A 13,194-nucleotide genomic window follows, 5' to 3' on the forward strand; every position below is an offset into this window, starting at 1 on the left:
TGGATAAAAGCTAAGAAAATAAATAAATTTTTTATGATTCTGTTTTTCTAACGGATAATAATTATTTTCAACTTTTTCACTTAAACGTTTATGATTTTGTTTTTCTAATGGATAATAATTATTTTCCACTTTTCCACTTAAACGTTTATCATTCTAACATCTTGATTTGGTAGTTCACCTATTTCACTATTCTTCTGACTCTTCAACTCCTATCTGTTGTGTTAAATTTTTGTAAAATAGAAGATCCTCGTAACTCTCCCATTCAAGCCCATTGTGTTTATTTAAGAGTTTGTGATATCTTTCATTTTGTCTTTTGTTTAGCTTTACACCCTTTTCAGTTTCTGTGGGCTGAGTTTCCATGAATGAATTACCTCTTCTGCAGATACGTTTTCCTACCCCATGTTGCAGATTTGCTCACCTTGAACAGTTACTGACTGAGCCCTTAGTGGTTTTCTTCTTGATAATGTTCCTTTTACATCTTTAACTGGACATTTCAAGCTGAAGAAAGCTTTACTATATCTTTGACAGTCGATTTCCAATAAGATACCTGTACGTCTGTTCCCAGTTTTAATATAGTCCCAAATTGAATAATATAATTTGTTCATAGTCAGTAGGTTTCAAGATAAGGCTTCTTGCTTTAACTTGCTCCTCTATATGACCAAACAATCTATCGGGAGGTATAAACAAGTGGCCAACAATAAGGAACAGTGGAATAATATTCTTGGCAGTTTTTGGAGAGTCTTTGGCTATCCAGGAGCATAGCAGACCTAATATAATGTGGTTTTTATTTATTAATTTAGCAGAAGTGATGGATTAAAAAAAGTGTGAATGTAACGTTGATTGAAACTGTATCTTCTATAATGCACTTTTTTCTATTAGACTTAACAGGCTTTACTCCTGTATACGCTTATGGACATAATGTTTTATGGACCTGTAACAGTCATGGACTTAACTGGTTCTGGAACTGTAGCCAACATTCAGTCGTAAATTTGAATAGGAAATAACGTCTATAATACCTGTAAATGTGGCTTAAAATGTATAAGACAATGCCAGCTATTACATGATGTACAAAACTCAAATTTGAATTTTTGTGGACTTAACGGTCTCTGGAAATGGGTGACTCACATATTCGTCTCATTTCGAAATTATTTCTTTTCTCTGACCTGTAGAGAAATTCAGAATTTTAATGTAGAAAGTGTAATATATAATCCTTAAAAGGCTATTTTAATCAGCACAATTCAGTCCAATGGTTATGATGGGATATGCTGGATATGGTATTCAGCAACCTCCTCCATTTATCATGTACTTTTTTTAGTGAGTTATTTTACGATGCTGTCTCAAAATCTCAGGTTATTTAGCTTCTGAATGAAATGAAGGTGATAATGTCGTTGAAATGAGCTCAGGGTCCAGCACCAATAGTTACCCAGCATTTGCTCATAGTGGGTTGAGGGAAAACTCCAGAAAAACCTCAACCAGATAACTTGCCCCGACCAGGATTCGAACCCAGGCCACCTGGTTTCACAGTCAGTCGCGCTAACCATTACTCCACAGGTGTGGACTGTACGTTCTTCATCAAGACAAGTATTTGATTAGTGCAGCCACGGATGCTAGTCATTCTAAAACCTTGGCCCATAATAGTAGTTCAACATGGACGAGAAATGATGGATAAATTTTGCCTGGGGCACTCTATCAGGAACAACATTCGTTTACATGCATTAAATCCATGACACAGGATCCATAGCATTATGGCCCCTTAGAAGAAGACATACTAAATTTTTTGATAGTCTTTGTTCAGGTGTGAATTCACAAACATAAAATCCAATGGTTGTCATGTTATACTCTAGCATTAATTGATTTGGACTGTCACAAAGACAGAAGCTATTGCCTTTGTGTACCTCTTATAAGTGTGAGAATTGATTTTGTATGTTTTTAATTGTTTAATTATGCTTATTAAGTGTAAGATTATGTAACATAATTATATGGAATTGGCAATAGTTCGATGGTATTTGGCAAGTTGGGTCTGAAGGTTTGCTATGGGATTGCATGACATCAACTTACAATTGGGTAACCTTGAGAAAATAAACTCATCCAGGTAATTTAGCATAAGCTGCTTTCAAACTCACACTGGAGTACAACTTCAGAGCGTGAGTAGAGCTTCTTATCTCCTAAGTTATATCAGTGACTGTCTTTTTGGACACCTTTCAATTACTTTGAAGAGTATTTTTCATAGTAAACTTTTGTATTTCAATTTGAACTTTAGTTAGGGGTCTCAAAAGGAATTAAATAAAGGCACAATTATACAGTGTCTGATTAATTTTTATGTGTAGAAACGTCTAAAATGTATAATATGGTATTGAAAGAAAATGTCAGTTTTAGTTTTCAACTGTACTTCAAGTTTAGACAATAATGTAGCGTTGAAATAAATAATGGCCTAAGTGCTAAAACATGAGAAATTGGGTTAATGGTGAAAATGAAATCTATGTGCCAATGCCTATAACATATAAACTGGGATAACTTCAAACACCAGGAGGTTGAATATTATGATAGATGACGGTTGAGTTATGTACCAGGCATTGTTCTATAAATGTGAGCTATGTACCAGAGCAAAGCCTTCAAAGAGATATATCATGTGACCCATATATCTTATCGCTTTTGTTACCAGGTATTTGTCAAAAAGTTCCTTAACCTTAAATTTCATCAATCTCGTCAAGACATCTGTGCAACTTGTGATGTACTTCATATGCAACTTCAAAGCCATCCTAGTAATAAAGAAAAGAAATGCAAGTTAGCACTACACCATTGCAGAGTTGAAGCAGCAAGTAAAGCTATGAAGAAAGACAACAGTCAATCACAGACACTCACCAGTACGTCATGTTCAGCTGCAATGGATCTCCAAAACTTTCTGTCATTACCACATTAACTCACAGTGAAATGTATTATATACGTCTGCTATCAAATTACAATCTATGTGTACGTATTGCAGACAGAAACGGATGACACATGTTCCTGTGCATGAAGGAGTGTGTGGTCGAAGTGTCAACGAGATAACATCTTGTATTTTAAGTTATTCACATCTGGTATAACTGTGAAGAAAGTTTTAAATTTGTGGCGTGACAATTACCCTGCACAAAACAAAAACAAAATGCTGTTATTTGCTTGGTTGCTAGTGGTACATTTGATTAAATTAATCGTAAGTACTTGGTAAATGGACATTCATACATGAGTTGTGATAGGGACTTTGTGCAAATAGAGAAAAGAAAGAGGAAAGAGAAGTGTGAAGTACCTTTGGACTTGGTTAAAATTATGGTAACTGCAACATCAAAGCCATTTCATATCACCATTATGAAAGAAATATACTTCCTGGACTTCAAAGCTGTTGCAGGTTCATTACTCAGTACCACTAACATACACATCACACAGGCTAAATGGATCAAAATTACGAAGGATAGGCCGGACATTGTCCAAGTGATGAGAACCCTCAATGATTTGGAAGCCTGGAGTGATATTTGGGTGATGAAGAATAATGTTACACTAGAAACAATTTTGCAGAGAGAGATCCTTCAGCTGAAGTGCGGAAGCAAACTTTCAAAGGAAAAAATAAACAAACACTCTAAGAGCTATGCAAATCTGGCTTTCAGGTAGTAGCTCCCTGTAAAGCAAGTTTGAATAATTTCAAGGAAAAATTGTTCCAGGGCCGGGTATCGAACCTAGGACCCTTCGTTTAGCGCACAAGTGCTCTGCCAATTGAGCTACCCCAGGAACTATACACGAAACCATCACAATTTTTCCTTTATATCCACACAACTCAAATGGACTGACAAGGCACCAGAACCCAACTTTGAGTGCACACAAATTCTGTGTCACTTAAATTGTGGCTTCATGTTAACATACCTCCAGTAACGAATATATGTTATGCAAATCTGGCTTTCAGGTAGTAGCTCCCTGTAAAGCAGGTTTGAATAATTTCAAGGAAAAATTGTTCTGGGGCCAGGTATCGATCCCGGGAGCATTCGTGTGCTAAGCGAAGTGTCCCAGGATTAATACCCGACCCTGGAACAATTTTTCCGTGAAATTATTCAATCTAAGAGCTATTTTGTCATTCCTGAAGCCTGAGAACAGAGGATTTTATGAACAGTTATTTGAACAGGAGTGATGCTTAACATTGTACTGTGTTAAAGAGTGAAATTATTTTGTTCTCTAATTTTATTTTTGATTAATATTTCTGGTACATACATCTTATTATTCATTTTGTTCCTAGTGGACGTACTCCACTATTCATGTAAATACTTCGGTACATGTCATTTCACTTTTTTTCAATTTGCAATTTAAATTGCAGGAGAACTATTCAATAATATTGGAAATTACAAATAGGCATTAAAGAATAAGAGCTAATGATTAAATCGTAATTTTTCTGTATATGTATCCATGATTATATTTAATTTAAATAGTTTTTTTCTTGCCTGAATAAATATGATTTTGGTATTTTACTCGTTATTTATTTCAATGCTATTAGCTTTCGGGATCTGTCTTCGTGTTTCTGGAAGTGTACAGTTCCAGAAAAAAAATGGGCCATCTAATTTTACTGACAATAAGTTCCAAATACAGTAAAACTGTATATCCTGAACACCTCGCTATGTTGGACGGTTTTGATTGGAACCGGCAAAAATCCTATAATATTACATGTCCACAATACTCTGTATCTTGGACACCCCTCTATCTTGGATCTTGGACATCTCTTGCGGTCCTATCTTGGACAGTACAGCACATTGTCTTCTGATTACCTGCTGAAGTATTGAATACTGGGCACTGTTTTGAAAGTGGGGTGAGAGGGTCAGTTCCTTCAGTGCTATGAAAGTGGAGTGAGGCTAGATGACGGATTTTTCCTATAACTTTACACCCTCCAGTGTTACGAAAGTGGAGTGAGAAGGTGAGTTTCTCCAGTAACTGTAAGATTCTTAGCTTATTGTTCACTTTAAAATTAAGAACTAAATGACAGGGTGTGGAGTGCCGTTGTAGTCTTATTGCAATTGTGAGCATGAAGTTGTACGTAATTTTATCAATATAAGTAGATGTAAGTTGGTGAAGCTATCTATCGAAAAGAAGAAAGAAGTCATTGACTGTTTATGTAGTGGCATAAGTTACAGGAATTTGACATTTCAAAATCAACAGTGTCAAACATAAACAGCAATAAAACTTCAATTATAAAAGCATGGGAACAAAACTGTAGTGCTCAACAAAAAAGAATACGTAAAACTCCGAATGACGAAATAAATGATAAAGTTTTATATTTCTTTGGTCCTATCGAAGCAAGAATATTCCCATCAGTGGTCCGTTGCTCCAGGAGAAAGCAAGAGACATTGCTAAACAAGTAAAAATCAGTGACACATTTGTGGCTAGCAGTGGATGGTTAGAATGTTTTCGAAAGCGAAATAACATAACATTCACTGTTCTGTGTGGCAAATCGAGTGGTGTTAATGTTGAAGAAGCAGAGGATTGGAAGTGGAAGCTGCCAGACATTACTTATGATTTTACTGAGGAGAACATTTTCAATGTGGATGAAACTGGAGTTTATTATTGTCAGTTCCCATCACGATCATTGATTGAAAAAAGTCAGACATGTAAAGGAAGAAAGAAAGTAGTGCTGCTCATCGGAGTGACTACTACCACGGAGGGATGCGGTGGTTCAGAGCAAAGCGAAGTTGGAGGACATTGAGCTCAAGGATGACCGGCACGTACGGACTGAGGGTAGTTGTGAGTGGAATGAAATGGCACCAAAGCGGATATCCATCGCATGGAAATTCATTAATTTAGTTGAAGAAAATATTAAAGTCATACGCTGTAAACTTTGTGGGCCAATTTACTCTAAGGGTGGTGGAACTTCGAATTTGTTAGACCATTTGAAGCGATTGCACAATCACAAACTTGATGAAAGCACCGACAAAAACAAATACCGTACGCAAAACATTTGATACGATTTATTTTTAAACTGTTTTAGTTCCCAAAGGTCCACAGTATAGAAAAAGTCTTGAAATTTCTCTAAAACGGAATTTTCGAGGCAATATAAAACATATGGAATATTTAAAAGACAACTTGGGTTATATTTTACTGTTTAGACAACTTGAGTTATACGTTACTGAGTTTCAGAATGAAACTAAAGAAACGTGTGGTAATAATATAATTACAATTATCCTTAAGTTGATATCCGCTTATATTTTTTATTACAGGAGAAGAGTGGCTCGTTTTAGAAGAGGCAGTTCAATTACTGAAACCCTTAAACACAATGATCACAATCCTGTCCAGTGAAGAATCTGAATAAATTATTTTGGACAGTAAACTTTAACCACTGATACCACACGTTTCTTTTGTTCCATTCTGAAACTCTCTTAATATATTTTACGTTAAACTAAACCGATTAGAATAATAATTGACAAAAACTGTTTGTGAATAAAGGAGTGTTTCCAGGAGAACTACAGTATAAATGTTTACATTAGCTACTGAAAAGCTTTACTTCTGATATAGTTTTGCAGTTAGATTTAATGTTATTAATTTGATCAGTGACATAAAACTTTCCTCAACAAATCTTGAATCTTTTTCAATATTCGCTGGATTCGAGGATTCGGATGCCCAGTACATAATAATAACTAACAAAGAGAACAGTAGTGTGTAACTTTTATGAATTGTGTGAGATAAGAATGTGACACCAGTGGGATAGTGGTAAGAAAAGCTATTACACTCCTTTGTTTGGGGAACATGTTGTGGTTTATATAAATATGTGACAGGTAACAATTTTTCTCATAATATTTGAAATATATCTTTCACCTTACCTTAAATTTAATGGTCTATGTATTAAAAAAAAAAGATTATTTAACTCTCTCATAAACACAGTTCAATTTCTGAACAGTTTGCCTAAAATATCACTGTACAAACCAACTAGAATTTTATTTATATTTTCTTTTCCTTCTGTCTGCCTTCCTATTTTCCTTTCTTTCTTTTTATCATCATCATCATCATCATCATCATCATCATTATCATTATCATCATTAAGTAGCATTTATTTTTTTCTTCATAAAATTTTACTGTCACGTAATCTCACTCCCATATAGGGGACTGTCCCATTTCTGGTGTCATTACTAATAAAATATCGTCATGATAGCATTAATTGTCTACTAAGATTATTTTTCTCTCCACTGTCCAATTACGACCTTATAAATTCATTATGCTTACAATTATTTTTCTTTACATGACATAATACTGTATATGATCCCTTATTTCTTGTACATCCCCTGGTGTATGAATCACAACACTACTTACTTACTTACAAATGGCGTTTAAGGAATCTGCAGATTCATTGCCACCCTCACATAAGCCTGCCATTGATCCCTAGCCTGTGCAAGATTAATCCAGTCTCTATCATCATATCCCACCTCCCTCAAATCCATTTTAATATTATCCTGCCATCTATGTCTCGGCCTCCCCAAAGGTCTTTTTCCCTCCGGCCTCCCAACTAACACTCTATATGCATTTCTGGATTCGCCCATATGTGCTACATGCCCTGCCCATCTCACTTTGCTGTGGTCGTGCCAGAGAATCAGTCCGATTCCAAGGCTTATTGTAAAGTTTCGTAACAAGCAGTTTTTTACGGTGATGGGTTGTTTGTTAGCCCTTTCTCCAACCCTCAAGCTGGAGGACCACCCCTTATCAGCTATCCACGACTGCTTATTCAATATATTCGCAACTACCCTCCATATCTGGAGGATGTCTCCTCTATCCGCAACCTGAGGATGTGCCATGCCGTGGTGATAGTGATCCACAATACATGGCACACTAACTACATAACCAGTTAAGTAATAATGAAAATATTTAGAGAAGAATGAAAAATTATTTTATGATTTTTTATGTTTATGATTATACATATACTAACAGGTATATTATGATTCATACATATCTTCCTGTATCCAAAGTTTTTTGCACTTTTATTTTGCTTTTCTATTACATCCTGTCTTCCCAATTCATTTATTCCAGTTCTTTCTCACCCATCAATCTTCTAACCTAATGTAACCAAGTGATATTAGGTCGACATCTCTTCTTCCCCAGGTGGAAACCATTCTAAAATTTCTCTGGGTAATTTCTTCTCTAGCATTCAACTTTCGTGCCCATACCATTCTAATTGTTTGTATTTTATGCACTAACAAAGAGTTTTGAATTTCCATTTCTTGTCAAATTTTCTCGTTTCTGTTTCTATAATTCGGAATGTCTTGTCGATCATCCCAAATAATCCACTACTATTGATAGTAATTTCAATCCAGTATTGTGATTTTATTCCCAAGTTTGAGATCAGTATGATATTTTACTTTGAAATAGGGATTAAACATTTGAATTTTTATGTTCTTTGTTACATTTTTTTCCCATATCTCATTTAACATTATTATTGCTGGTCTTCTTTTTTTGTATTCTGTGATTAATATAACTTTCTTGCACACTAACGTCCAATTCAGTGGCGGTTCGTGAAATTTTAGTTTGGTAGTGGTGCACTGTAATTTTCTACATATAATATTATCATATATCACAGAGAAATGTATGTTAATAGTTTTTACCTTTATTGAAGCTGAAGCTATAATGAGTCATTGGTCCAATGCTGTTTGATGCTGCTGCTGTTGATATTTATGTTTAATTATGATTGAAGTCACGAAAATCACATTATAATAGAAAATACTGAAGAAAATATGCAATAGTCCACCGTATTCTTAATAAAAATCATTCACAATTTTATTTGAACACGAAGTCCAGTCTCCTTTCTTTGTGACTGGGAAATTTATTGATCACTTTATCATAGAAATAAAAAATTTCGTCAATCATGACCTTTTCTACACTTAATATTCCAAAGCAGCAAGATGGTCTTGTGTCATTGTACTTCTTAGGAAAGTCTTCTGCCAATTCCTGTATCCATAATGATTTCATACACTTTAATAAGCCCTGAGATATTGCGGAATTCTTGCTTCTTACAAAACAGATAGGCCCTAGTTCAGTTTTCAGGCATTCTTTATACAAGAAATTTTAAGCTTCAATAATAGTTTCATCAAATTTGGCTGAAGGAAAATTGAATGCAACTTATAGACCATATTGCCTTTGAAAACAGAGAAATTTGTCAATTTTGCTGCCAACAGATGTTTTATCTGGTGGGAAATGGTATCACACACCTCTTTTCCAGAAGATATAGAGAGTTCGTTTTGCTTTTCTTAATGGAAGAAGCTTCTTCTTGTTGATTAGCAAGAGAAAGAAGTTGCCTCAAGAAATGCATTTACTACATCATGGATGCCAATGGAGTTGGCATTACGATGCTGCAGCTGTTTATCAAGCATCCCCATGAGGCATGGTCTGATGAAAAAATTCTGTGCAAAACTTAAGTCCTGGTCACTCAACATACTGAGAATCCCTGTAGTTGCTTGCACAGTGGAATGATTCATTCTCTTAGATTCTCCATATTTTCAAAAACTGTACTAACTAATCGGCTATTAAAATTCCTTATTGTGTTTAATCCTTCAGGTATTCATTTATAAGCAATATCCAGCACAGCTAATTGTGAGAATGACCTAGAAAAAAAATGCAGATATAGCTGGTAGGCTGATGAAAATGCGAGCTTATGAATTCTGTGATACTGCCATTTTTATAATTAGATTTAGCTGATGTGCATAGCGATGTACAAAAGTTCATATTTGTTTAGTAATTCAAGGGTGCGGTCGAAAAAGGGCATGAGTCATAAAAATCAAATTTTACAGGAGACAGAAAAAACTGAATATTGTTTAAAATATGAGACTCTTGTAATGATTTGATAAGTAAAGTTGACATAGCTATATCTCAGTTCAAAACGTGATGTGATTATAAAAAATTAATTGTTAATATTAATAAGACTATGTCTAAAATTTGTGACTAGACCTATGAATATAAATTTTCCATGAAAATTGGGGAATATATTGACTCAAAGCCAACACAGTACTAAATTTCTTAGCATAATTATGGATAATCTATTGACTTGGAACGAGCATTCTGATTTTATTGCTAAAAAACTTTCTTCTGCTAATTTTGCAACTGAGAGATATACTAAACTTCGAAATATTGATTTCAATTTACTACTCACTTGCTTATGCACATCTCAGTTATGCCGTTTTCTTATGGGGTAAGTCTATCAATGCTAATAGAATATTTTATTGCACAAAAAAGAATTATACGATCCATTTTTAAATTAAAGAGTTTTGACTCATGCAAACCTTATTTTAAACAATATAAAATTTTAACATCTTCATCCATTTACATTTACAAATGCCTAATTTTCTTGAAACAGAATGAGAATAAATACAATAAGAATTTAGATTATCATAATTATAATACACGAAATCTACATCTGTTTTCAATAAAAATTCATAGACTTGTGAAATATGAAAAATCGCCTGCCTATACTGGCATTGTGTTTTTCAATAAATTACCATTGCAGATACAAACTTTACCTTATAAAAAAATTTAAAGTGAAAGTTAAACAGGTTTTAACTATAATATAATATGTTTATTTTAGTGTTCAGTCTAAATGACTTATCATAGTTTAAAAAACATCAGCAACACTTACAAATGTAAATATTCATTGAATGTTTACATTTGTAAGTGTTGTTGATGTTTTTTAAATTGTGATAAGTCATTTAGACTGAATACTAAAATAAACATATTATATTATATTGTATATTGACTATCGGAAAATTGCTATTACCATGCTTACTAAGATTTTAACTGATCAAACTTTTTATTCAATAAAAGAATTCTTAAATCACAAGTTACGATATATGCAATACTACTTGATTATATTATTTATTTTAAATGTATTTTAGTTTGTAGTGTTTTAAAATTTTGTGTTTCTTATTATGTAATTGACGTGTACATCCATATATATAGTCATGTATAGAATAAACAATCAATCAGTTGTGTTTTTGCCATTTGCCTTGGATGTGGTGTATGGTGTAATATGCATGTGTGCATTTCTGTATTGCATTATTGCTTTTTTCACGGGAATTATATGCATTGTAACTACCTCGACTCATGCCCTTTCATAAATCTAACTCTAATTTAATAGCAAGAAAATCCCCTTGTTTTCATCTAATGTTGGAATAGATTAGTCTTATTAGATGTTCTCATGATAGACAGATGCGACATTCGTTTTTTTACTTCAAGCTCCCAGGATGTTACACATTCTTCAGACCACTACCACACAATCTCCGTCTGACTTGTAGTGTTTTTTATTCTGATTCTTCTGATGCAGAGCTCTCCTGTTCAGTAGCCTTGCTGGTGAAAGAGTCATATAAGCGGAATGGGTGATACAGAGCTGGAACAAGTTTTTTCAACTTCTGTACATATATCTTTGAACTTGGACTCAGCAATGGGACAATTGAATATAGATGTGTGAGTTTCGACAAATCTGGAATTGAATGATTTTGTTTGGAAAAATTCAATGTGTTGTTCGCTGAGTCTGTTCCCATGTCTTAACATGTAGCCATGTGTGCAGGATATCCTTTTGAATAGTGAAGCTTTTTGTACTTGAAGGTTGTAAATTTTGATCCCCTTGTTGATCTTAGGATTTCCCTGTAATAACGCAGAAAGTGACTACTATATTCTTTGAAATCCTGGTGGGTCATATGGATGATTTCAAAGACGTGTGATGCCGAACATATTACATCAATCCAATCAAGTGTATCATATACCACTTCATTACAGTGTGCTTTTCTTTCTATGATTGCAGAATATTGGTCGGTAGGGAGGTATTGACCTGGTTCTGGGAATATATGACATACCAGTATTTATTTAAATCACAGTCTAGTATATACAGTCACAAAGCTCAATACATAGTAAATATGCATCCGTAGATAGTTGCTAACCACTAGGATCGCTAATATCGCCTCATTACAGACAATGCGAAATAATACCGGCACAGTCTATTGTTCCTAGCACACTCACAACTAAGCTTCGTGACTGTATATACTAGACTGTGTTTAAATCATCAACACTCAATGAAACAGACAAGAAAGTGACTCAGAGTAACGTTATTTTGCAAAGCTGCATAGTTTTCAGGAATATAGCAGTAGTCTGTATATTTGTATCCACATAATTTCTGATGTAATGATCCGCGCAAGTAACCACCTCATTTGGACATTTTGTGCCATCATTCTCGGTGATGACATACTGGTACATTGTTGCTGCCTTTTTTTTTTTTCACATTGTATATTGCATACTCTTGTTATGCAGCCAGAACTGCCTGGAATAAATAAGAAACAGCACTGACTGTCAGATTGGGTAGGGGAAGATTTTGTTTAAAATCAAATGATATCGTTGTGTGTGTTGCAAAGATTATTGTCTTTTCTTTGAATTTCTTGGGAATATTCCAAAAAGTTTCTGCCTTTCACAGGTTCAAATCATTCACCTCAGGTTTTTAAGGGCTACAGTGTCAGTTAATGCGTCTCACTTTGTACATGTGTCAGATTGCGGGAACCCAAATGTCATGTTAAACTGTGTCACAGAATACTCTATGTAAAAGTGATACTTGACCTAATGATTGCCAAATACAAGACAAACTCGAGAAAACATAGAACATATACATAACACAATGAACTGTAATTCTCAATAGCTGCTTGCAGAATGAATTGACAACACAACTAGTGCTGCACCACTACTGTACACACCAAACATCATACCATGTTCTTCAAATTCATCATACTATTGGCGAAGCATAAAAACTCATTATGCTTTCAAGCAGAGAAACACGCTTCACTCCTGCATCATTCATAAGTCACAAGTATTGATATCTTAAAAATGGACTGTGGGATTGGTGTGATTTTTGTATTAGCAGGTGAGTAAACATTGGAAAAGTATGAAATCGTCAATAACTTATGCCCTTTTTCGACCATACCCTTGAATTGTTGTCTGCACATCTTTCTTCTCACCACTCATTACAGTCGTTCTGTTGTAAGTTTGGGCGATGCATTTGTCAGCATCAGCCAGCTCCACCAGCTGGCAGGTTGCACTGACTGCAGACCCTCGTTTGCGTTATTTACAAGGGTTTTGCCCGCAATCTTTCCGCGGTCAGCTTCTGCCCAGATGTTACCTACATGTAGGAAGGTCTCAGCCTGAACTGTGTACAGCTTGACAGATGAGCGCAAC

Source organism: Periplaneta americana, chromosome 10 (assembly GCF_040183065.1).
Source record: "Periplaneta americana isolate PAMFEO1 chromosome 10, P.americana_PAMFEO1_priV1, whole genome shotgun sequence".
In the NCBI taxonomy this organism is placed as follows: Eukaryota; Metazoa; Arthropoda; class Insecta; order Blattodea; family Blattidae; genus Periplaneta; species Periplaneta americana.